This window comes from Mobula hypostoma, chromosome 2 (genome assembly GCF_963921235.1).
Source record: "Mobula hypostoma chromosome 2, sMobHyp1.1, whole genome shotgun sequence".
NCBI classification, from domain to species: Eukaryota; Metazoa; Chordata; class Chondrichthyes; order Myliobatiformes; family Myliobatidae; genus Mobula; species Mobula hypostoma.
The window spans coordinates 82,243,917-82,266,563 of NC_086098.1; the positions used below are offsets into that span (position 1 = coordinate 82,243,917).

The window sequence follows — 22,647 nt, forward strand, 5'->3', positions numbered from 1 at the left end:
AGTTGGCCAGATTTACTGCTGGAAGATCTTGAAACTTTTATTTTTTATTCAAATCTTCTTGAAAGTCCCTGCACATAGGGGTGTTGAGGGGGAATGAGCGGCCTGATTATTTAGCTAAGAAGGTTGTTAAAAGTTCAACTGTGGATATAGACCTTCCACTTGGCAAATCAGCAGCTAAGGGATTGGTGGGGTTAAGAACTGGGGGATTATGGCAAGATTTGTGAGATAATGGGCATAAGGGGGAGACACCTTTAAATACATAGAACTGTTGGGATCCAAATCAAATCCTGAGTTTATGATGACCGAAGGAAAAAAGAAGGCGATTGGTTGAAAAGACTTTTGCAAACGTGTTGAACCGAACGAAGCCTTCTTTAGGTGTAGCATGCACGCTCTCTGTAATTACTCCCGTGTCAGTCAAGTGCCGCTATTGCCGGTGAGGCCAGCAGGGGGCGGGCGGGCCGCGGCTCCCACAATGCTCCGGTGTGTGTGTGTGTGGAATGGGTTCAACAATGCGGGTGAGCTGAGACTCGGAGCGATTCCTGCACTCGCATACCACCGCTCTCCTTCATGTGTATTTTTATTTAGTTCACAGCCAAGCTTAGATATTGCATTGAGGTACATAAAACAAATGACCAGATGTCCTCTTGAAAACAAAATAGCAACGCGATCCGGAGCATGTGAGTAATTTTCTTTTTCTGAACCCTGTGTGAAGCTAGGCTGTGTGCGGCGGGCAGACCCGGAGAGCGGAGAGTGAACCGGTCCTGCTTTCTGGACACAGGCCTTTTAGGGACAACGGGCAAAAGCAACTGCAAGTCGCTATCTCGGGGTTTGTTTGTTGCAACAAATTCGGTACAATGTTGCGCCGGGTTTCCTGCCAGAAGAGGTACTTGCCTCGACTGCCTGTAAAATGCACCCTGTCTCCTTGTCATGTTCACCCGCTTGGGGCCTGGCCATTTCCACCTTCAGGTAAAGCTCGCCAGCCGTTCTCGCCTAACTGTGTGTTTGGTACGTCAATCGTTGAATTGGTTCCCAGATTCTGTTATGCGTTAATGGCGATTTAAAACAAACAAGAAATCAGATGTTTGTTTTTAGTTTGCGATCAGCTCTTAGTTAAATGGCACGCAAGCCCGAATGGTTAGTGGTTTCTTCATAATTGGCTGTTTGGTTGGGGAATGTGATCACTTCAGGAGTGTAGTTTCCTGTTAGATGTGGCGTTACGGACAACGAAAATATATTGTTCAAACGTTTTTAGACCTCTAGATACCAGCGTGTGTTAAAAGTTAATTGGGGAGGGATGAATTGTTATTTTACTAGGGTGGCTGCTGATCAACTCGCACAGCATTTCGCAGCTGTGTAAATAAAAATGTTCAATGTCAAATCGTGAAATCGATGCGTTGAATGAGCAAGTACGCTTGTAGACATAAGCCAACTCGTAGATGGATAATAGAGATTTATTTTTGTCACAAGTGTCATTGCCCAGTTCTAGTGTCGTGACACGAAGGGCGTGATTCACAAGTGAACTAGCAGAATCGTGAGAGTAATAGAATTCCAGATTGTTTAATGTCATATCCACTACACAAGTGTAAAGGAGAATGAAATAGTTGTTACTTCGGATCCCATGCAGCACAAGAAAAAACACTTAAGATAAATAACACAATAAATATAAATAGGTAGGATAACTTGTATACATTGTATGTCCATAAAATGAGTTAGGCACAGGGGTGTGTCTGTAGTTGGTGACTGATAGGAAATGATAAGGTAGTGAAGGGGGGGTTAGTGGGTGGAGGTGTTGATCAGCTGTACTGCTTGGGGAAAGTAACTGTTTTTGAGTCTGGTGGTCCTGGCATGGATGCCTGTCCCACTCCCATCAGGGAGGAGGCTACACAGAAAAGAATAGAGTAGATTTCTTCTGGTTTGAAAAGGGAGGTCGATGGTATTGAGAAATTTTGATTAGGCTGGGTAAGTGGATTTGGTGCAGGGACATGATAAAAGATTGATCATGAGGAATACGGACAGAAAAAATACTATTGGTGTAAATGGGGAGCAACACACAAAATGCTGGAGGAACTCAGCAGGTTGGGCAGTATCGATGGAGGAGAATAAAGTCAATGTTTCAGGTCAAGATCCTTCAGGACTGGAAGGGAAGAGGGAAAAGTCAAAAAAAGGTGAGAGGAGGAGGAGTAGAAGCTTAAAAGATGATGGGTTTAACCAGGTGAGGGGAAGATAGGTGGGTGGAGGGGGTATCCAGTGAAAAGCTGGGAGGTGATAGTTGGAAAAGGTAAAGGGCTGAAGAAGAAGGAATTTGATTGGAGAGGACAGTGGACCATGGAGAAAGGGAAGGAGGGGGGGCACCGGGGGAGGTGATAGGCAGGTGAGGAGAAGAGAAATGGTAAGGGGGGAACCAGAGTGGGGAATGGAAGAGGAGGGAAGGGGAAGGGAAAACCAATCAGAACTTAAATAAATGGAGAATTAGAGGAAGTGTGAATGGGCACTTGATGGTCAGTGTGGGCTCTGGGCTGATGGACCAGCATCTGTGTTTTGTGACTCAGTGCAATGTTAACATGTGTTAGTGAATGGGGAAGGGCTACTTGTGTTTCTGTTTCTGTTCCTGCGTTTTCACAGTGGGAGGGGGAACAGAACCAAAGTGTAATTGGATGGTGTGGGTTTGTTAAGCCAATATGGCCTGTTAGCATTCTGTATCTCTAAATAAATAAGTATGAATGTAAAGCCAGTGATGCGTTCAGAACAACACACACAAAATGCTGGGGGAGCTCAGCGTGTCAGGAGGGGATTAAACAGTTGACATTTCATGCTGAGACCCTTCATCAGCACTGTTCAGAACTGATCTACCTAGAGGGCATTGAGAAAATGGCGCTTTTGGGAGGGAGGAGCCAGGGAAAGCAACTGAAACATACGCTGATTGTGCAGCATAATGCAAACGTGGATCACCTGGGCAAAGTATTTCTGCACTGTGACTACTACGTAGAGGGTAGCAGTGGACGGGTCTTAGCCCAGAGCATTGACTGTCCATTACCCCCCCCCACCCCCATAGGTCCTGCCTGAGCCGCTAAGTCCCTCCAGCATTTTGTGTTTGTGTGTTGCTCGAGGGCCGCCATGTCAGTGTGTCTGAATTCCTTCCATATTGTTGGCGAAAGCCATTCTGTGCCTTGGCTCATCTGTCACAGCTGCCTGGGAATTGAGTTCCCAAAAAATAACAAAAGCATTGGAGACTTTTCGAAAGGGCCAGTGCCAGCTGTGAGACATCTTTGTGAAGAATTCCACTTGGTGTTCTGCAGCCCACGAAGCACTTCTGCCTGTAAGTGAATGCTTCCAGCTGGCGCATTTCAGGGTGTAGCAGTACCCCTGCAGAGTCCTTGTGGTGAAGGACCTACTACCACTGAGCACTGAGGGATGGGTCCTGTGTAACAGCCTCTCAGATGATTCACAGGTGCTTTGTTTGAATGGTGTTCACCTCCTTCTGGTATCCCTCCTTCCCTTTCTCCCATTCTCTCCTCCATGGGCCTCTGTTCACTAGAATTCAGAAGAATGAGGGGTGACCTCATTGAAACCTACTGAATAGTGAAAGGGCTAGATGTGGAGAGTCCCAAGACCAGAGGACACAGCCTCAAAATAGAGGGGCATCCTTTGCAAACAGAGTTGAGAAATTTCTTTAGCCAGAGAGTGGTAAATCTGTGGAATTCTTTGCTACAGGCAGCTGTGGAGGCTAAGTCTTTATGTATATTTAAGGCAGAGAACGTAGAATATAGAATACTACAGCACATTATAGGCCCTTCGACCCACAATGTTGTGCCGACCCTCAAACCCTGCCTCCCATATAACCCTCCCCACCTTAAATTCCTCCATATATCTCTAGTAGTCTCTTAAACTTCACTAGTGTTATCTGCCTCCACCACTGACTCAGGCAGTGCATTCCACGCACCAACCACTCTCCGAGTAAAAAACCTTCTTCTAATATCCCCCTTGAACTTCCCACCCCTTACCTTAAAGCCATGTCCTCTTGTACTGAGCAGTGGTGCCCTGGGGAAGAGGCGCTGGCTATCCACTCTATCTATTCCTCTTATTATCTTGTACACCTCTATCATGTCTCCTCTCATTCTCCTTCTCCCCAAAGAGTAAAGCCCTAGCTCCCTTAGTCTCTGATCATAATGCATACTCTAAACCAGGCAGCATCCTGGTAAATCTCCTCTGTACCCTTTCCAATGCTTCCACATCCTTCCTATAGTGAGGCGACCAGAACTGGACACAGTACTCCAAGTGTGGCCTAACCAGAGTTTTATAGAGCTGCATCATTACATCGCGACTCTTAAACTCTATCTCTCGACTCATGAAAGCTAACACCCCATAAGCTTTCTTAACTACCCTATCTACCTGTGAGGCAACTTTCAGGGATCTGTGGACATGTACCCCCAGATCCCTCTGCTCCTCCACACTACCAAGTATCCTGTCATTTACTTTGTACTCTGCCTTGGAGTTTGTCCTTCCAAAGTGTACCACCTCACACTTCTCCAGGTTGAACTCCATCTGCCACTTCTCAGCCCACTTCTGCATCCTATCAATGTCTCTCTGCAATCTTCGACAATCCTCTACACTATCTACAACACCACCAACCTTTGTGTCATCTGCAAACTTGCCAACCCACTCTTCTACCCCCACATCCAGGTCATTAATAAAAATCACGAAAAGTAGAGATAAAAGTAGAACAGATCCTTGTGGGACACCACTAGTCACAACCCTCCAATCTGAATGTACTCCCTCCACCATAACCCTCTGTCTTCTGCAGGCAAGCCAATTCTGAATCCACCTGGCTAAACTTCCCTGGATCCCATGCCTTCTGGCTTTCTGAATAAACCTACCGTGTGGAACCTTGTCAAATACCTTACTAAAATCCATATAGATCACATCCACTGCACTACCCTCATCTATATGCCTGGTCACCACCTCAAAGAACCCTATCAGGCTTGTTAGACACGATCTGCCCTTCTCAAAGCCATCGTAAACACAAAATACTCTGCAGATGCTGGGGTTAAAGCAACACTCACAACACGCTGGAGGAATTCAGCAGGTCGGGCAGCATCCATGGAAACGATGAGTCGACGTTTTGTGCCGGAACCCTTCGTCATGCTGACTGTCCCTGATCAGACCATGATTCTCTAAATGCCCATAGATCCCATCTCTAAGAATCTTTCCCAACAGCTTTCCCACCACAGACTTAAGGTTCACTGGTCTATAATTACTGATAGATTCTTGATTGGTTAGAGCATGAAGGGATATGGGGAAGAGGCAGGAGATTGGAGAGGCAGGAGATTGGGGCTGAGAAGAAAGTTGGATCAGCCGTAATGAAATGGCAGAACAGAATTGATGGGTCAAGTGGCCTAATTCTGTTTCTATATCTCATGGTCCTATCAGATTCCTCCTTCAGCCCTTTTTAACCTACTGTATGTCCTCCTCACTTCACACTTCATACCCCCTCCTCCACACACATGCCTTCTTCCTCATCTGGTTTCACCCATCACTTGCCCCACCCACCTTCTCCCCCCATTCTTTTCCAATCCTGATAAAGGATCTCAGATTAAAATGTTGACTTTTATTCCTTTCTACAGATGCTGCCTGGTCTGCTGAGTTCCTCCAGAATTTTATATGTGTCACTCTATATTTCTAGCATCTGTGGAATCTACCCCCTTCGAACCTTCTGAACGCATTGCCCTCCACTCATTCTGTACCAATCCCAACCTTACCATCAAATATGCAGACAAAGGCGGTGCTGTTGTAGTGTGGTGGACTGACATTTACCTTGCTGAAGCTAGGCTGCAATTCTCAGACACCTACTCAAACCTGCCCCTTGAAGAAGACCCCACTCCGGACCAACAGAAAAACTGTCTCCCATACCATCATTGACCTCATCGACTCTGGAAACTCCCAACCACCGCCGCCAAACTCATGGTTCCCTTGCCCCGCTCTGCTCGCTTCTACCTCCTACCCAAGATCCACAAACCTGACTGTCTAGGTAGGTCCACTGTCTCTGTCTGCTCCTGCCCCACTGAACATGTGTCCTCATACCTTGACTCCATTGTATCCTTTTCCCACCTACGTCCACAACCCTTCTCATGCTCTCGATCTCCTCACTAACTCTCAATTGCCTGTCCCATTTTCGCCATGGATGTCCAGTTTCTATACACTTATATACCTTATCAAGAAGTCCGTAAAGCTCTCTGCTTCTTTCTCAGTAAAAGAACCATGCTCTTTTCTTTCTGGCAGAACTGATCCTCACCCAAAACAATTTTTCCTACAGCTCCTCCCACTTTCTCTAGACCCGATGGGCACCTGCATGGGCCGCAGCCTTACCTGCCTTTTCATTAACTACATAGAACAGTCCGTGTTCTTTGTCTTTCCTGGTAATGCTCCCCAACTCTTCCTCCGCTACCTTGACAACTGCATTGGTGTTGCTTTATGCAGATATGCTGAACTCGTCAATTTCATCGTCTTTGCCTCCTGCTTCCACCCTGCCCTTAAATTCACTTGATCCATTTCTGATACCTTCCTCCTCTTTCTTGATCTCTGTGCCTCCAGAGATGTCCTCCTCCTTCAAAGAACAGGATTTTCTTTCCTCCACTATTGATGCTGCCTTTCCCAAATATTCGTGCTCAGACCATCCTCCTGCCACCCTAATGGTGATAGATTTCTTCTTATCTTTACCTACCACCCCATGAGCCTCTTCATCCAACACATAATTCTCTGCAACTTCTACCATCTCCAAAAAAATCCTACCACCAAACATATCTTTACCTCTCTCTGCTTTCCACAGGGATCACTCCCTCCGTGATTCCCTTGTCGTTTTGTCCCTACCCACCAATCTCCCTCCCGGCACTTATCCCTGCAACTGGCCTAAGTGCTACACCTGTCTTTTCACCTCTTTCCTCACCTCCATTCGGTCCCCAAAAGTTCTTCCTGGTGAGGTACCATTTCACCTGTGAATCTGTTGGGGTCGTCTATTGCGTCTGATGCAGCCTCCGCTACATTGGTGAGACCTGTTGTAAACTGGAGGGCTGCTTCTCAAGCACCTCCACACCACCCACCACAAGCGAAACTTCCCAGTGGTCACACATTTTAATTTTGATTCTCATTCCCATTCCGACATGTCGGTCCATGGCCTCTACTTGTGCCATGATGAGGCCACCCTCAGGATGTAGGAGCAACACTGTATATTCCATCTGGGTAGCCTCCAACCTGTTGGCATGAATATTGATTTCTCCTTCCGGTTAAAAAAAATTCCCTCTCTTCTATTCCCCACTTTGGCCTCTTACCTCTTTTCACCTGCCTACCACTTTCCCCTGGTCTTCCCCCCCCTTCCCTTTCTCCTATGGACCACTCTCCCCTCCTATCAGATTCCTTCCTCTTCACCTCTTTACCTTTCCTACCCACCTTCAAGGTGTCCTCCTTCACCTCCCCCTACTTCCCCCCACCCCTCTTTTCCAGTCCTGAAGAAGGGTCTCGGCCTGAAACGGCGATTGTTTATTTATCTCCATAGATGCTGCCTGATCTGCTGTGCTCCTCCAGCATTTTTTGTGTGTCACATCCTGCAGAATTTCTCTTACTTATGATCTGTAGAATCTCTTGTGTTTATGGTGTAAGAGAATTTATTAAACTGATGCAATGAATCGAGAGAAAGACATCTCCCAGTTTTATTCTTTGTATATTGTATGTGATGAGTACAGTATATTTTTGAAATATTTCTACTGCTGTAGGGAAAAAAATTAGAAGCTAATTTGAGTACAGAAAGATACCACAATCTGTGAATGTGATGATGACAAACTAATCATATTTCAGTCACAAACACGGGTGATTCTGCAGATGGTGGAAATCCAGAGCAACATACACAAAATGCTGGAGGAACTCAGCACGTCAGGCAACATCTATGGAGGGCAATAAACAGTCAATGTTTTGAGTCAAGACCCTTCATCAGGACGTACTTAAGTCACATTGTTTGTTTTTGGGGGGGGGGCTTATTCCAAGCCAGGAGACTAACCCTTCCCTTCCACATAGGCATCCACTTTTCTATCATCCATGTGTCTGTCTAAGAGTCTGTATTTTATCTGTCTCAGTCACCACTTCGAGCAGTGTGTTTCACACACCTACCACTGTATTTTTTTTTAAAAAACTTGCCTCTGACACCCCTCCCCGATACTTCCCTCCAATCACCTTAAAATTATGCACCCTGGTATTAGCTATTTCTGCCTGTCCACTGGATCTATGCTTCTTATTATCTTGCACACCTATATCAAGTCACATCTCACCCTTCTTCGCTCCAAAGAGAAAAACACAAACTTGCTCAACCTTGCCTCATAAGACATGCCCTCTAATCATCCTGGTAACTTTCCTCTGCACCACATCCACATCCTTCTATAATGAGGCAAACAGAACTGAACACAGCATTTCAAGTGTGGTTTAACCAGGGTTTTTACAAGCTGCAACATTGGTTTGCAAATGAATACATCCTTTGGCCCATCTAACCCGCTCCCTTAGCTATTGATAACAATATTTGCCAAATACCAGTTGTTTTTTGTGGCCGTCTTATCATTCTTATATTAACTTGTTACAAATATTTAAATTATTTAATTTACCTGTTGTAAATTGGGGGACTGCTTCGTCGAGCACCTTCGCACCATCCACCACAAGCAGGACTTCCCGGTGGCCAAACGTTTTAATTCCCATTCCCATTCAGACATGTCGGTACATCGCCTTCTCTTGTGCCAAGATTAGGCCATGCTCAGGGTGGAGGAGCAACACCTTGTATTCCGTCTGGGTAGCCTCCAACCTGATGGCATGAACATCGACTTCTCCTTCTGGTAAATAAGTGACCCCCCGCCTCCTCTATTCCCCATTCTTACCTCTTCCCACCTGTGTCCCTGAGTCCCCTCCCATTTCTCTTTCTCCCCTCCTAACAGATTCTTTCTTCTTCAGCCCTTGATCTTTGCCACCCACCTGGCTTCACCTATTACCTTCCAGCTAGCTTCTTTCCCCTCACCCCCCTACCCTCACCTCTTTATTCTGGTAGATTCCCCCTTCCTCCTTAGACCTGAAGAAAAGTCTTGGCCCAAAATGGCAACTGCCTGACCTGTTGAGTTCCTCCAACATTTCGTGTGTGTTGCTATTTTATTTATAGATGTGCTTTATTTGCTGTGTGTACATCAAAACATGCAGTGAAATGCTGTTTTGTGTCAGCAATCGAGAATGTGTTGGCGGCACCCCGCAAATGTTGCCGTGCTTGTGATACCAACGTAGCATGCCCACTGTGTACTAACCCTAACCTGCACATCTTTGGAATGTGGGAGGAAGCTGGAGTACTATGCAGGTTTCATGTTGAAACAGACCAGTGATGAGATTCTGCTTTGACACAAGCAGTTTCTTTCCTGTGCATGTCAAGTTCAAGATGATTTGCATAACCACTATTTTTTTTCTTTCTTTTCAATAAATAGAACCATGCTGCATCTGGTTGAGAGTCAGTAAACTGCTTGTGATACTCAAATCTTATTATTCCATTGGTTGTCTCAGGAATTGAAAGGGTTAATAATGTCTCTGGGCCTGTACTTGATAGAGTTTAGAAGATTTGGTGGGGGTGGGGGGGGGGAAGAATCTCATTGAAACCTATCCGATATTGAAAGTGGCTTGGAGAGGATGTTTACAATAGTGGAATAGTCTTTTAGTAGACGACACAGCCTCAAAGTACAAGGATGACTCTTCAGAATAACCTGAGGATGGTGAACCTGTGGAATTCATTGTCACAGATGACTGTAGAGGCCAAGTCATTGGATATATTTAAAGTGGAGGTTGAGAGGTTCTTGATTAGTCAGGGTGTCAGAGGTTACGGGGAGAAGTCAGGAGAATGCAGTGAGAGAGATAAATCAGCAGTGATAGAATGGCGGAGCAGACTCAATGGGTCGATTGGTCTAATTCTACTCTAATGTCTTCTGGTCTTGCCACATCTTATATCTTGGTAGCAACTTTTTCACCTTTGGGTTGGTGGAGTTCAGTCCGGGGATCTGAGTACATGATATTTAGTGATGGTTCCAGCGCACCACTGTCTAGACTGTGGACTGTTGGAAAAGGCTTTCTTTAGGTGTGAAATTACTGCAAGTAATCTTGTAGCATTATTGGAATAAGAACATTTTTTTGAGTTCTGTCAGATGCCCTGCCTAATATTCATCAGCCAAATTTGTTATTAGGGATCATCTGGTTATTATTAGGTTTTTGTCTGTGGGAACTTAGTCCAAATATGATTGTGTTTTAAAAATATTTTTCAATGGTTTTAAAGAGCTTGGGAAGTTGGATTTTGTTGTTATCATAAATTTAAATAGAGTTTTGTTTTCTTTTAGTGATCAGTATCAGTGGCTGCCAATGCTTCCTTCTGATGGAATCTGAGTGGGAACTACATTATTCAGAGAGTGATGTGAGGGTGAAAGGAGCTGCCGGAGGAAGTGATGGACGTGGGTTCAATTGTAACATTTGCAGGACGGGCCGGACTGTCAGTAGAAGTGGTGGATGTGGGTTTGGTTTTAACTTTTAAGAGAAGTGTGGGTGGGAGAGGTACGAAGGACTTAAGGTTTGGGTGCAGGCCGATGGGATTAGGCGGAATAATAATTTAGCACAGACCAGATGGAGCAAAGGGCCTGTTCCTATGCTGTGATGCTCTATGAATATGCCTACTTACAAATGTTATCCACATTCCTTCAAACAAAAACTTGATACCAAGTTACATTAGGACAGCTGACCAAAAACTGAGTCAAAGGGCCCTCTCTTAAGGAGCCTCTTTGAAGTGAGAGGTCATATTGTGGAGAAGTCAAGGCATTGGGCTCCAGAGGTGTTGGTGAAAATGATGTTTGTAAAATTAGAGGTGCACAACACACCTGGATCAAGGTGTAGAAATAAGAGTTGTAGAGTTGGAAGAGTTTTAGTTATAATTTACTGCAATTGAGAAGCCATGTTTCTTGAAAGAAAAGGTTGGAATTAAAAATTAGAGTGGAATAGTTTAATTATTTTGGGAAGCTGTAATTACAATAGGCCAAGTTTCCGTAAGCAACTTCTATCTCTAAACCCTTATTTGTAATGGATAATCCAAAATGTTGGCAGGAGTTGAACTTGGCTGTAAAGCCTTCAACGTATTGCTGGTAATGTCACGTGACAAGATTCTGGTTGTCTGAAATCCGAGCAGTTCTTTTAGTCAGTGCACCGGTATTGAGGGAGAACTCTCAGTTTGACACCGGTATGTTGATGCATCACAGCTGTGTAAACTGGAATCAGATTGCTAGCAGCTCAGAACAGCAGTGTGCAACGTGACTAATTTATGGAAATGAATTCTGCCTGTACTGTGTTGGGATTCCCAAAGGTCTAATTTGTTGAAGGACAGTGGCAGAATGACTTGATAATTCTTAGTTCACTTAATACAGCCGCAGTGTTTAATAGTCATGAACCTTTGAGTTTCTCACCTGCTCCTCAATAATATTATTTAGTCTTTGTTTGGGCTTCTATTTTAAGGCTTCTGATTTAAAAAAAAACATTGTATATTAATATTGTAGATTGTGAAATGCATTTTATCTTTGTAATGGGCTTACAATCAAAGTACCTCAAATGAATGCAATTTTGAACATTTTTTTAATGGAAAGCCTTGGAATGACAGAAGAGCAAAATGATTTAGGTTCCATTTAATCATCACCTCAAGCTATTGCACAGCTATTTATAATTTTTTTAAAAGGGAAGCAGGTATAACTTCAAAAAGATTGCATTTCTTTTTTCTAAGAAGTCTTATCCAGACCCCACCAGGGGAGCTACAATCAGTTTTGGGTATTGTATTGCAGATTTGACAGAATAACATCAGAACTTGAGTGTTGAATTGTGAGATCAGTTCCTCAAAGAACGTGTTAAGGAACTGGAGCTGCAGCTCGATATCGGTACATTTGAGAAACTGAGAAAATGATAGATACAGAAACTACAGGGAGATAGTCATCCTGAGGTTGCAGGGGGCAAGTAACTGTCTGCCTGTCAGGAGAAGGCAGGGAAATGGGCAGCCAGTGCAGGGTCTCCATGTGGTCTTCCCTGTGTGCTTTGGGGGTTGTATTTTTTTTCTTATTGGGTTCTTTCGGGCATCTTGCGGCTGCCTTTAAGCAAACAAATCTCAAGTTTATATAATTTATACATTCTTTGTTAAATGTACTTTGAATCTTTGAAGAGAGGTGAAGAAGATTACTGTAGTTATAGGAGATTTCATAGAGGAACAGAGTCAAGATTCTGTGGGCATGGTAGACACCTGGATGGTATGTTTCCTCCTTGGTGCCAGGTTCAAGAATGTCTCAGATTAGGTCCGTGGCATTCTAAAGGAGAAGGGTGAACAGCCAGAAATTTTAGTATATATTGGGACCAATGACATAGGTAGGAAAGTGACCAAGTCCTGAGGACAGAACAACAGGAATTCTGTAGATGCTGGAAATTCAAGCAACACACATCAAAGTTGCTGGTGAACGCAGCAGGCCAGGAAGCATCTATAGGAAGAGGCGCAGTCGACGTTTCAGGCCGAGACCCTTCGTCAGGACTAACTGAAGGAAGAGTGAGTAAGGGATTTGAAAGCTGGAGGGGGAGGGGGAAATCCAAAATGATAGGAGAAGACAGGAGGGGGAGGGATGGAGCCGAGAGCTGGACAGGTGATAGGCAGAAGGGGATACGAGAGGATCATGGGACAGGAGGTCCGGGAAGAAAGACGGGGGGGGGTGACCCAGAGGATGGGCAAGAGGTATATTCAGAGGGACAGAGGGAGAAAAAGGAGAGTGAGAGAAAGAATGTGTGCATAAAAAAGAGTAACAGATGGGGTACGAGGGGGAGGTGGGGCCTAGCGGAAGTTAGAGAAGTCAATGTTCATGCCATCAGGTTGGAGGCTACCCATACGGAATATAAGGTGTTGTTCCTCCAACCTGAGTGTGGCTTCATCTTTACAGTAGAGGAGGCCGTGGATAGACATGTCAGAATGGGAATGGGATGTGGAATTAAAATGTGTGGCCACTGGGAGATCCTGCTTTCTCTGGCGGATAGAGCGTAGATGTTCAGCGAAGCGGTCTCCCAGTCTGCGTCGGGTCTCACCAATATATAAAAGGCCACATCGGGAGCACCGGACGCAGTATATCACCCCAGTCGACTCACAGGTGAAGTGATGCCTCACCTGGAAGGACTGTTTGGGGCCCTGAATGGTGGTAAGGGAGGAAGTGTAAGGGCATGTGTAACACTTGTTCCGCTTACACGGATAAGTGCCAGGAGGGAGATCAGTGGGGAGGGATGGGGGGGACGAATGGACAAGGGAGTTGTGTAGGGAGCGATCCCTGCGGAATGCAGAGAGAGGGGGGGTAGGAAAGATATGCTTAGTGGTGGGATCCCGTTGGAGGTGGCGGAAGTTACGGAGAATAATATGTTGGACCCGGAGGCTGGTGGGGTGGTAGGTGAGGACCAGGGGAACCCTATTCCTAGTGGGGTGGTGGGAGGATGGAGTGAGAGCAGATGTACGTGAAATGGGGGAGATGCGTTTAAGAGCAGAGTTGATAGTGGAGGAAGGGAAGCCCCTTTCTTTAAAAAATGAAGACATCTCCCTCGTCCTAGAATGAAAAGCCTCATCCTGAGAGCAGATGCGGCGGAGACGGAGGAATTGCGAGAAGGGGATGGCGTTTTTGCAAGAGACAGGGTGAGAAGAGGAATAGTCCAGATAGCTGTGAGAGTCAGTAGGCTTATAGTAGACATCAGTGGATAAGCTGTCTCCAGAGACAGAGACAGAAAGATCTAGAAAGGGGAGGGAGGTGTCGGAAATGGACCAGGTAAACTTGAGGGAGGGTGAAAGTTGGAGGCAAAGTTAATAAAGTCAACGAGTTCTGCATGCGTGCAGGAAGCAGCGCCAATGCAGTCGTCGATGTAGCGAAGGAAAAGTGGGGGGCAGATACCAGAATAGGCACGGAACATAGATTGTTCCACAAACCCAACAAAAAGGCAGGCATAGCTAGGACCCATACGGGTGCCCATAGCTACACCTTTAGTTTGGAGGAAATGGGAGGAGCAAAAGGAGAAATTATTAAGAGTAAGGACTAATTCTGCTAGACGGAGCAGAGTGGTGGTAGAGGGGAACTGATTAGGTCTGGAATCCAAAAAGAAGCGTAGAGCTTTGAGACCTTCCTGATGGGGGATGGAAGTATATAGGGACTGGACATCCATGGTGAAAATAAAGCGGTGGGGGCCAGGGAACTTAAAATCATCGAAAAGTTTAAGAGCGTGAGAAGTGTCACGAACATAGGTCGGAAGGGATTGAACAAGGGGTGATAAAACAGTGTCGAGGTATGCAGAAACGAATTCGGTGGGGCAGGAGCAAGCTGAGACAATAGGTCGGCCAGGACAGGCAGGTTTGTGGATCTTGGGTAGGAGGTAGAAACGGGAAGTGCGGGGTGTGGGAACTATAAGGTTGGTAGCAGTGGATGGGAGATCCCCTGAGCGGATAAAGTCGTTGATAGTGTGGGAGACAATGGCCTGGTGCTCCTTAGTGGGGTCACGATCGAGGGGTAAATAAGAGGAGGTATCCGCGAGTTGTCGCTGTGCCTCGGCAAGGTAGAGGTCAGTACGCCAGACTACAACAGCACCCCCTTTATCAGTGGGTTTAATAATAATGTTAGGATTAGTGCAGAGGGAGTGGAGAGCAGAGCGTTCCGAAGGAGTGAGGTTGGAATGGGGACAAGGTGCGGTGAAGTCGAGACGGTTGATGTCCCGTCGGCAGTTGGCAATAAAGAGATCCAGAGCAGGCAGAAGACCAGAGCGGGGTGTCCATGAAGAAGAGGAGGGTTGAAGATGGGAGAAGGGGTCATCGGCGGGGGTGGAAGAGTCCTTGCCGAAGAAGTAGGCTCGGAGACGGCAGAAGAAAAGTTCCGCATCGTGGCGAACACGGAACTCGCTGAGGTGTGGGCGAAGGGGGACAAACGTGAGGCCCTTACTGAGAACAGAGCGTTCTGCCTCCGACAGTTGAAGGTCGGAGGGGATGGTAAAGACCCGGCACGGATGAGAGCTGGGATCAGAGGGGGGAGGGGGGAGGCTGGGGTGTCAATGGAGAGGGGAGGGTTGGGGTGAGAGGAAGATGGAGCCTCTGAGGGCCCAGGAGTTGACGGTGGGATCTGAGGAAGACGGGGCTGCGGAGTGGTGGTGGGGGAAGGGGAGACGGGAGTCACAACAGCAGCACATAAAGACCCGGCCTGGAGTTCAAGGCTGGAGTCGCAGTTGGTGGTTGCACGATCGCTTTGAATGTGTCCGTGGTCGTTGCTGGAGTCCGGGTTTTGAATATGTCCTGAGGTGTTGGAGCCGCCGAGATCAACGGCAGGGGCCGCAACCGAAAGTTCATGCCTGCTAGCGTCGGGGCCGGCAGGCTCTGGAGTCCGTAGATGTAAGATCTTGCGATCTTTGCCTAACATGACAAAGTCAAAGAAACGGCGATTGCAGGCGTGGATCCGACGGAGGATGAAATAGCGGGTAGGACCATTACAGACGGTGAAGAAAGTGTCCCGAAGGTGTGGAAGGGTCTGGGATAGGGACACCAAGTACCTCCTCATGGCGGAGAGCGTCGCCTTCAGAGCTTGACGGGAGAAGCGGCGAGAGGCAGAGTCAATAAAATGTGAGTACCTGGGATCCTCAGAAGGTCCAAATTGAGAGGCTTGGAAACGAATCCTAAAGCCAACTGGAGTAAGTTGGCGACGGAGGCACGTTCCAAGAAAGGATACATGGCTGTGATAGCGAGTTTGAGTCAAAGTCTGGTCGAAAAGTTGAAGAGCCGAAGAAATCACAGATGGGGAGCAGTGAGAGATGGTTTCACTGAACTCCCGTCGAAGAGAGGATCTAAACTTCTTCGGTGTAGGCATCACCGGAAGAGGCTTCGCAGAAGTGAATTTAAACGCAAACAACAGGAATTCTGCAGATGCTGGAAATTCAAGCAACACACATCAAAGTTGCTGGTGAACGCAGCAGGCCAGGCAGCATCTATAGGAAGAGGCGCAGTCGACGTTTCAGGCCGAGACCCTTCGTCAGGACTAACTGAAGGAAGAGTGAGTAAGGGATTTGAAAGCTGGAGGGGGAGGGGGAGATCCAAAATGATAGGAGAAGACAGGAGGGGGAGGGATGGAGCCGAGAGCTGGACAGGTGATAGGCAGAAGGGGATACGAGAGGATCATGGGACAGGAGGTCCGGGAAGAAAGACGGGGGGGGGTGACCCAGAGGATGGGCAAGAGGTATATTCAGAGGGACAGAGGGAGAAAAAGGAGAGTGAGAGAAAGAATGTGTGCATAAAAAAGAGTAACAGATGGGGTACGAGGGGGAGGTGGGGCCTAGCGGAAGTTAGAGAAGTCAATGTTCATGCCATCAGGTTGGAGGCTACCCATACGGAATATAAGGTGTTGTTCCTCCAACCTGAGTGTGGCTTCATCTTTACAGTAGAGGAGGCCGTGGATAGACATGTCAGAATGGGAATGGGATGTGGAATTAAAATGTGTGGCCACTGGGAGATCCTGCTTTCTCTGGCGGACAGAGCGTAGATGTTCAGCGAAGCGGTCTCCCAGTCTGCGTCGGGTCTCACCAATATATAAAAGGCCATATCGGGAGCACCGGACGCAGTATATCACCCCAGTCGACTCACAGGTGAAGTGATGCCTCACCTGGAAGGACTGTTTGGGGCCCTGAATGGTGGTAAGGGAGGAAGTGTAAGGGCATGTGTAGCACTTGTTCCGCTTACACGGATAAGTGCCAGGAGGGAGATCAGTGGGGAGGGATGGGGGGGACGAATGGACAAGGGAGTTGTGTAGGGAGCGATCCCTGCGGAATGCAGAGAGAGGGGGGGAGGGAAAGATATGCTTAGTGGTGGGATCCCGTTGGAGGTGGCGGAAGTTGCGGAGAATGATATGTTGGACCCGGAGGCTGGTGGGGTGGTAGGTGAGGACCAGGGGAACCCTATTCCTAGTGGGGTGGTGGGAGGATGGAGTGAGAGCAGATGTACGTGAAATGGGGGAGATGCGTTTAAGAGCAGAGTTGATAGTGGAGGAAGGGAAGCCCCTTTCTTTAAAAAAATGAAGACATCTCCCTCGTCCTAGAATGAAAAGCCTCATCCTGAGAGCAGATGCGGCGGAGACGGAGGAATTGCGAGAAGGGGATGGCGTTTTTGCAAGAGACAGGGTGAGAAGAGGAATAGTCCAGATAGCTGTGAGAGTCAGTAGGCTTATAGTAGACATCAGTGGATAAGCTGTCTCCAGAGACAGAGACAGAAAGATCTAGAAAGGGGAAGGAGGTGTCGGAAATGGACCAGGTAAACTTGAGGGCAGGGTGAAAGTTGGAGGCAAAGTTAATAAAGTCAACGAGTTCTGCATGCGTGCAGGAAGCAGCGCCAATGCAGTCGTCGATGTAGCGAAGGAAAAGTGGGGGACAGATACCAGAATAGGCACGGAACATAGATTGTTCCACAAACCCAACAAAAAGGCAGGCATAGCTAGGACCCATACGGGTGCCCATAGCTACACCTTTAGTTTGGAGGAAATGGGAGGAGCAAAAGGAGAAATTATTAAGAGTAAGGACTAATTCTGCTAGACGGAGCAGAGTGGTGGTAGAGGGGAACTGATTAGGTCTGGAATCCAAAAAGAAGCGTAGAGCTTTGAGACCTTCCTGATGGGGGATGGAAGTATATAGGGACTGGACATCCATGGTGAAAATAAAGCGGTGGGGGCCAGGGAACTTAAAATCATCGAAAAGTTTAAGAGTGTGAGAAGTGTCATGAACATAGGTCGGAAGGGATTGAACAAGGGGTGATAAAACAGTGTCGAGGTATGCAGAAACGAGTTCGGTGGGGCAGGAGCAAGCTGAGACAATAGGTCGGCCAGGACAGGCAGGTTTGTGGATCTTGGGTAGGAGGTAGAAACGGGAAGTGCGGGGTGTGGGAACTATAAGGTTGGTAGCAGTGGATGGGAGATCCCCTGAGCGGATAAAGTCGTTGATAGTTGATCCTGAGGAAAGATGTTAGGGAGCTAGGTAGAAAACTGAAAAACAATCCTGTGGATTGCTGCCTATACACGTGCCTGTGAGGGTAAGAATAAGAGCATTTTTCATATAAATGCATGACTGAGGAACTGGTGCAAGGTGTAGGAGTTCAGATTTCTGGATCATTGGGCTCTCTTCTGGGGAAGGTATGACTTGTACAAAAGGGCAGGTTTGCTCGAGCTGCTCAGGAGGGTTTAAACAAATTTGGCAGGGGGATGGGAACTGGAGTGACAGAGCTGAGGATGGGGCAGTTGGTTTAAAAACAGAGGCAGTGTGTAGTGAGATTGCTGGCAAGGACAGACTGATAATAGGGCAAATTGCATTCAGTGGGATGAGTTGCAATGTAGCGGACTGAAGGTGTTATATTTGACTGCACACAGTATACGGAATAAGGTTGATGAACTTTTAGCATAGTTAGAGATTGGCAGGTGTGAAGTTGTGGGCATCGCTGAGTCATGGCTGGGAGTCAGATTATAGCTGGGAGCTTAACATCCAAGAACGTTGTTTTGAAAGGACAGGCAGGTAGGCAGAAGGGGTGGGGTGGGTGGCTGTGTGAATAAAAATGAAATCAAATCCTTAGAAAGAGTTGACATTGGACTGGGAGGTGTAGAAACCTTGTGGGTAGAGCTAAAAAAAAACTGTAAGGGTATGAAGACCCTGATGGGAGTTGTATCCGGGCTACTGAAGAGTGGTCAGGATGTGTGCTACAAATGACAACGGGAGATAGAAAAGGATTGTCAAAACGGCAATGTTACGATAGTCATGGGGGTTTTCAATATGCAGGTAGATTGGGAAAATCAGGTAGGTGCTTGATCGCAAGGGAGGGAATTTATAGAATGCCTACAAGATGGCTTTTTAGAGCAGATCGTGGTTGAGCCCACTTGGGGATCAGCTATTATGCAAAGTGTTGTGCAATGAACCGGAATTGATTAGAGAGCTTAAGGTAAAGGAGCCCTTGGGTAGGCGGTGATCATAAAATGATAGAATTCACCCTGCAATTGGAGAAGGAGAAGCTAAAGTCAGATGTATCAGCATTGCAGTGGAGTAAACGGAATTACAGAGATGTGAGAGAGAAGCTTGATTGGAAGGGGACACTAGCAGGAATGCCGACAGGGCAGCAATGGCTGGAATTTCTGGGAGCAATTTGGAAGGTGCAGGAGAGATACATCCCAAAGAAGAGGTATTCTAAAGGCAGGATGACACATCCATGGCTGACAAGGGAAGTGAAGGCTAACTTAAAAGCCAAAGAGTGGGCATATAATAAAACAAAAATAATTGCAAAATTAGAGAATTGGGGAAGCTTTTAAAAACCAACAGAAGGCAATCAAAAAAGTTATAAAGAGGAAAAGATGGAATATAAAGGTAAGCTAGCCAATAATGTTAAAGAGGATACCAAAGTTAAAGTAAAAGATAGGCGAGAGTAGATGTCAGACTGCTGGAAAATGATGCTAGAGAGGAAGTAATGGGGAACAAAGAAATGGCTGATAAACTGAATATGTATTTTCTATCAGTCTTGACTGTGAAAGACACTAGCAGTATGCTGGATGTTCGAGAGTGTCAGAGGGCAGAGTGAAGTTGCTATTACAGGTGTCCCCCGCTTTTCGAACGTTCGCTTTACGAAACCTCACTGTTACGAAAGACCTACATTAGTTCCCTGTTTTCGCTAACAGAAGGTGTTTTCACCACGAGAAAAGGCAGCATGCGGAAAAAGCAGCCGCTCCTCCCCCGGATTCGGAACTGCATTCCCGGCGGCATTGCTTAAACACGTGCCTGTGAGCAGCCGTTAGCAAGATGAATTCTAAGGTATCTGAAAAGCCTAAAAGAGCTCGTAAAGGTGTTACACTTAGCATAAAACTAGACATAATTAAGCATTTCGATCGTGGTGAACGAAGTAAGGACAAAGTAAGTTTGGCTTGTGGAAGTTGACAATGATGATGTTGAAGAGGTTTGGGCATCCCATGACCAAGAACTGATAGGTGAAGAGCTGATGCAATTTGAAGAGGAAAGGATAACAATTGAAACCGAATGCAGCAGCGAACGGACCGAAAGTGAAGTCGTCCAGGAACTGACCGTGAAGCAACTGCGTGAGATTCTTGCTGCAATGGTAAAGTACGACTTTAATTTTGAAAGGATATGTCGGTTTAGGGTATATTTGCAGGATGGTTTGAGTGCTTACGAAGAACTGTATGATAGAAAAATGCGCGAGGCTAGCAGTCAAGCATACTGTCGTTTTTCAAGCCTTCCACATCAGCCACAGCAGACGACGAACCTCGACCTTCGCCATCGGGCAGGCAGACATAGAAGAAGATGACCTGCCTGCCCTGATGGAAACAGACGACACCTCAGTGTCCCACCACCTGAACACCTGGGCCGCGGACAGATACCGATTCATGGAGAATGCAGCGGTAGCCGGGAGCTACCCAGCACATCTTTAAGAAAAAAAGCCGAAATAAACAAGCTAATTAATTAGGTGCCACCTGGCATGTAAATGTCGGCCCAGATCAGAGGCGATTGCCGATTGCGTCGCCTCTGATCTGGGCCGACATTTACATGCCAGGTGGCACCTAATTAATTAGCTTGTTTATTTCTGCTTTTTTCCTTAAAGATGTGCTGGGTGCGTCCCGGCCACTGCTGGACCCCTGCATGCTTCACAGATCGGTATCGGTTCGCTGCCCGGAGGGTGGGGGCCACTGCACCGCCCCAACCTCCGATGACTCAGCCTAACACAATCATCAGTGTGCTCTGTGCTGTCTTCCCGATTCCCGTAAGTGATACTACACTGCACATACATTATTTCTACTTTGTATAGGCTGTGTATTTTTACGTGTTATTTGGTATGGTTTGGCAGCTTCATAGCTTAAAGGTTACTGGAGAGAGTGTTTCTGCCAGCAGCGCTTGCGTGAGATTTTCGCTACAGAGAACAGTGCAGGCATTGATTGTAGAGAAGTATTTCTACTTTATATCGGCTGTGTATTTATCATATCATTCCTGCTTTCACTATATGTTACTGTTATTTTTGGTTTTATGTGTTATTTGGCATGATTTGGTAAGTTATTTCTGGGTCTGCGAACGCTCACAAATTTTTCCCATATAAATAAATGGTAATTGCTTCTTCGCTTTACGACCTTCCGGCTTACGAACCGTTTGATAGGAATGCTCTACCTTTGGTTGGCGGGGGAAACCTGTACTAGGAAGAAAATGCTTAGGAAACTGAAAAGTCTAAAAGTAGATAAATCACTGGAACTAGATGGTCTACACCCCAGGGTTCTGAAAGAGGTGGGTGAAGAGATTGTTGTGGCATTAGTAATGATATTTCTAGAGTCGATAGATTCTGGCATGGTTCCGGAGGACTGGAAAATTGCACATGTCACTGCACTCTTCAAGAAGGGAGAGAAGCAGAAGAAAGAGAAGTATAGGCCAGTTAATCTGACCTCAGTGGTTGGGAAGATGTTGGAGTCAATTGATGGTTCTGGGCCTGTACTCTAGAATTCAGAAGAATGAGGGGGGATCTCATTGAAACCTATGAAATGTTGAAAGGCTTCGGCAGAGTGGACGAAATTCAAGAGCCACTACACAAGCTTTAAATAATTGGGACCAGTATCTGAGAGGTTGAAATCAATATATTTTTGATTGTTCAGGATATAAAGCAATAAGCAGCTAAGGTATAGATCAGTGTTTGATTTGAATGGTGCAGCAAGATTAATGGTCTATTGTTGTGAGTAGTCTTTTTGGATAAATCTCTCAGCAATGCACGACATAATAGAGCAAGATTTGCCCATTCCTCCTTGCAAAATTGCTCAAGCTGTGCCTGGTTAGTTGCAAAATGATGGTGAACAGCAATTTTGAGGTCTTGCCAGAGATATTAGATCAGGTTAAGGACAGGACTCAAGGACATCAATTTTCTTCATTTGAAGCCACTTTCCATTGTTGCTCTGGCAGTATGATTTGGGTCACTGTCCTGCTGAAAGACAGATTTCCTTCCCGGTTTAAGCTTTCCGGCAGAAGCTAGCAGGTTTTTATCCAGGATTTCCGTGTTTAGCAGCATTCATTTTCCCATCAATCCTGACTAGATTTGCAGTCCCTACTGCTGAAAAGTATCCCCATAGCGTGATTCTACCACCACCATACTTTACTGTGGGGATGGTGTTACCTTGTTGATGTGCAGTATTAGATTTAGGCCATATGTACCACTTAGTATCGAGGCCAAAGAGATCCACTTTAGTCTTATCCGAACAGAAGACCTTTATCCAAATCTTTACAGTCTCTTCCAAGTGCACTTTGCAAAGTCTTGACAGGAAAGGAAATGCTTTTTATTACTTCTTCCTTGCCACTCTTCCATAAATTCCTTTTTTGTGCAAGGCCTTGAGGATTGCGGAGCCATGAGCTTCATCTCCAGTTGCAGGTACTGACTTCTGTAGCTCACTCAGAGTGATTGTTGGCATCATAGTAGCCTCTCTTACAAGTGCCATTCTTCAGTGACTTAAGTTTAGAGGGGTGGCCTGACCTAGGCAGTGTTGCTGAGGTTCTGTATTTTTTCCACTTTTTTTATGA

General features: G+C 46.3%; 1 protein-coding gene across 2 annotated transcripts in view; it reads left to right on the top strand.

Annotated features, from left to right (window-relative positions):
- The first annotated feature begins 493 nt into the window (after positions 1-493).
- The window catches only part of extl3 (exostosin-like glycosyltransferase 3), an 80,948-nt gene continuing 58,794 nt past the window's right edge, over positions 494-22,647 (top strand). For both annotated transcript variants that reach the window (XM_063039391.1, XM_063039383.1), the window contains exon 1: positions 494-677. The gene's annotated coding sequence lies outside the window, so the exon portion shown is untranslated. The remainder of the gene's footprint in view (positions 678-22,647) is intronic.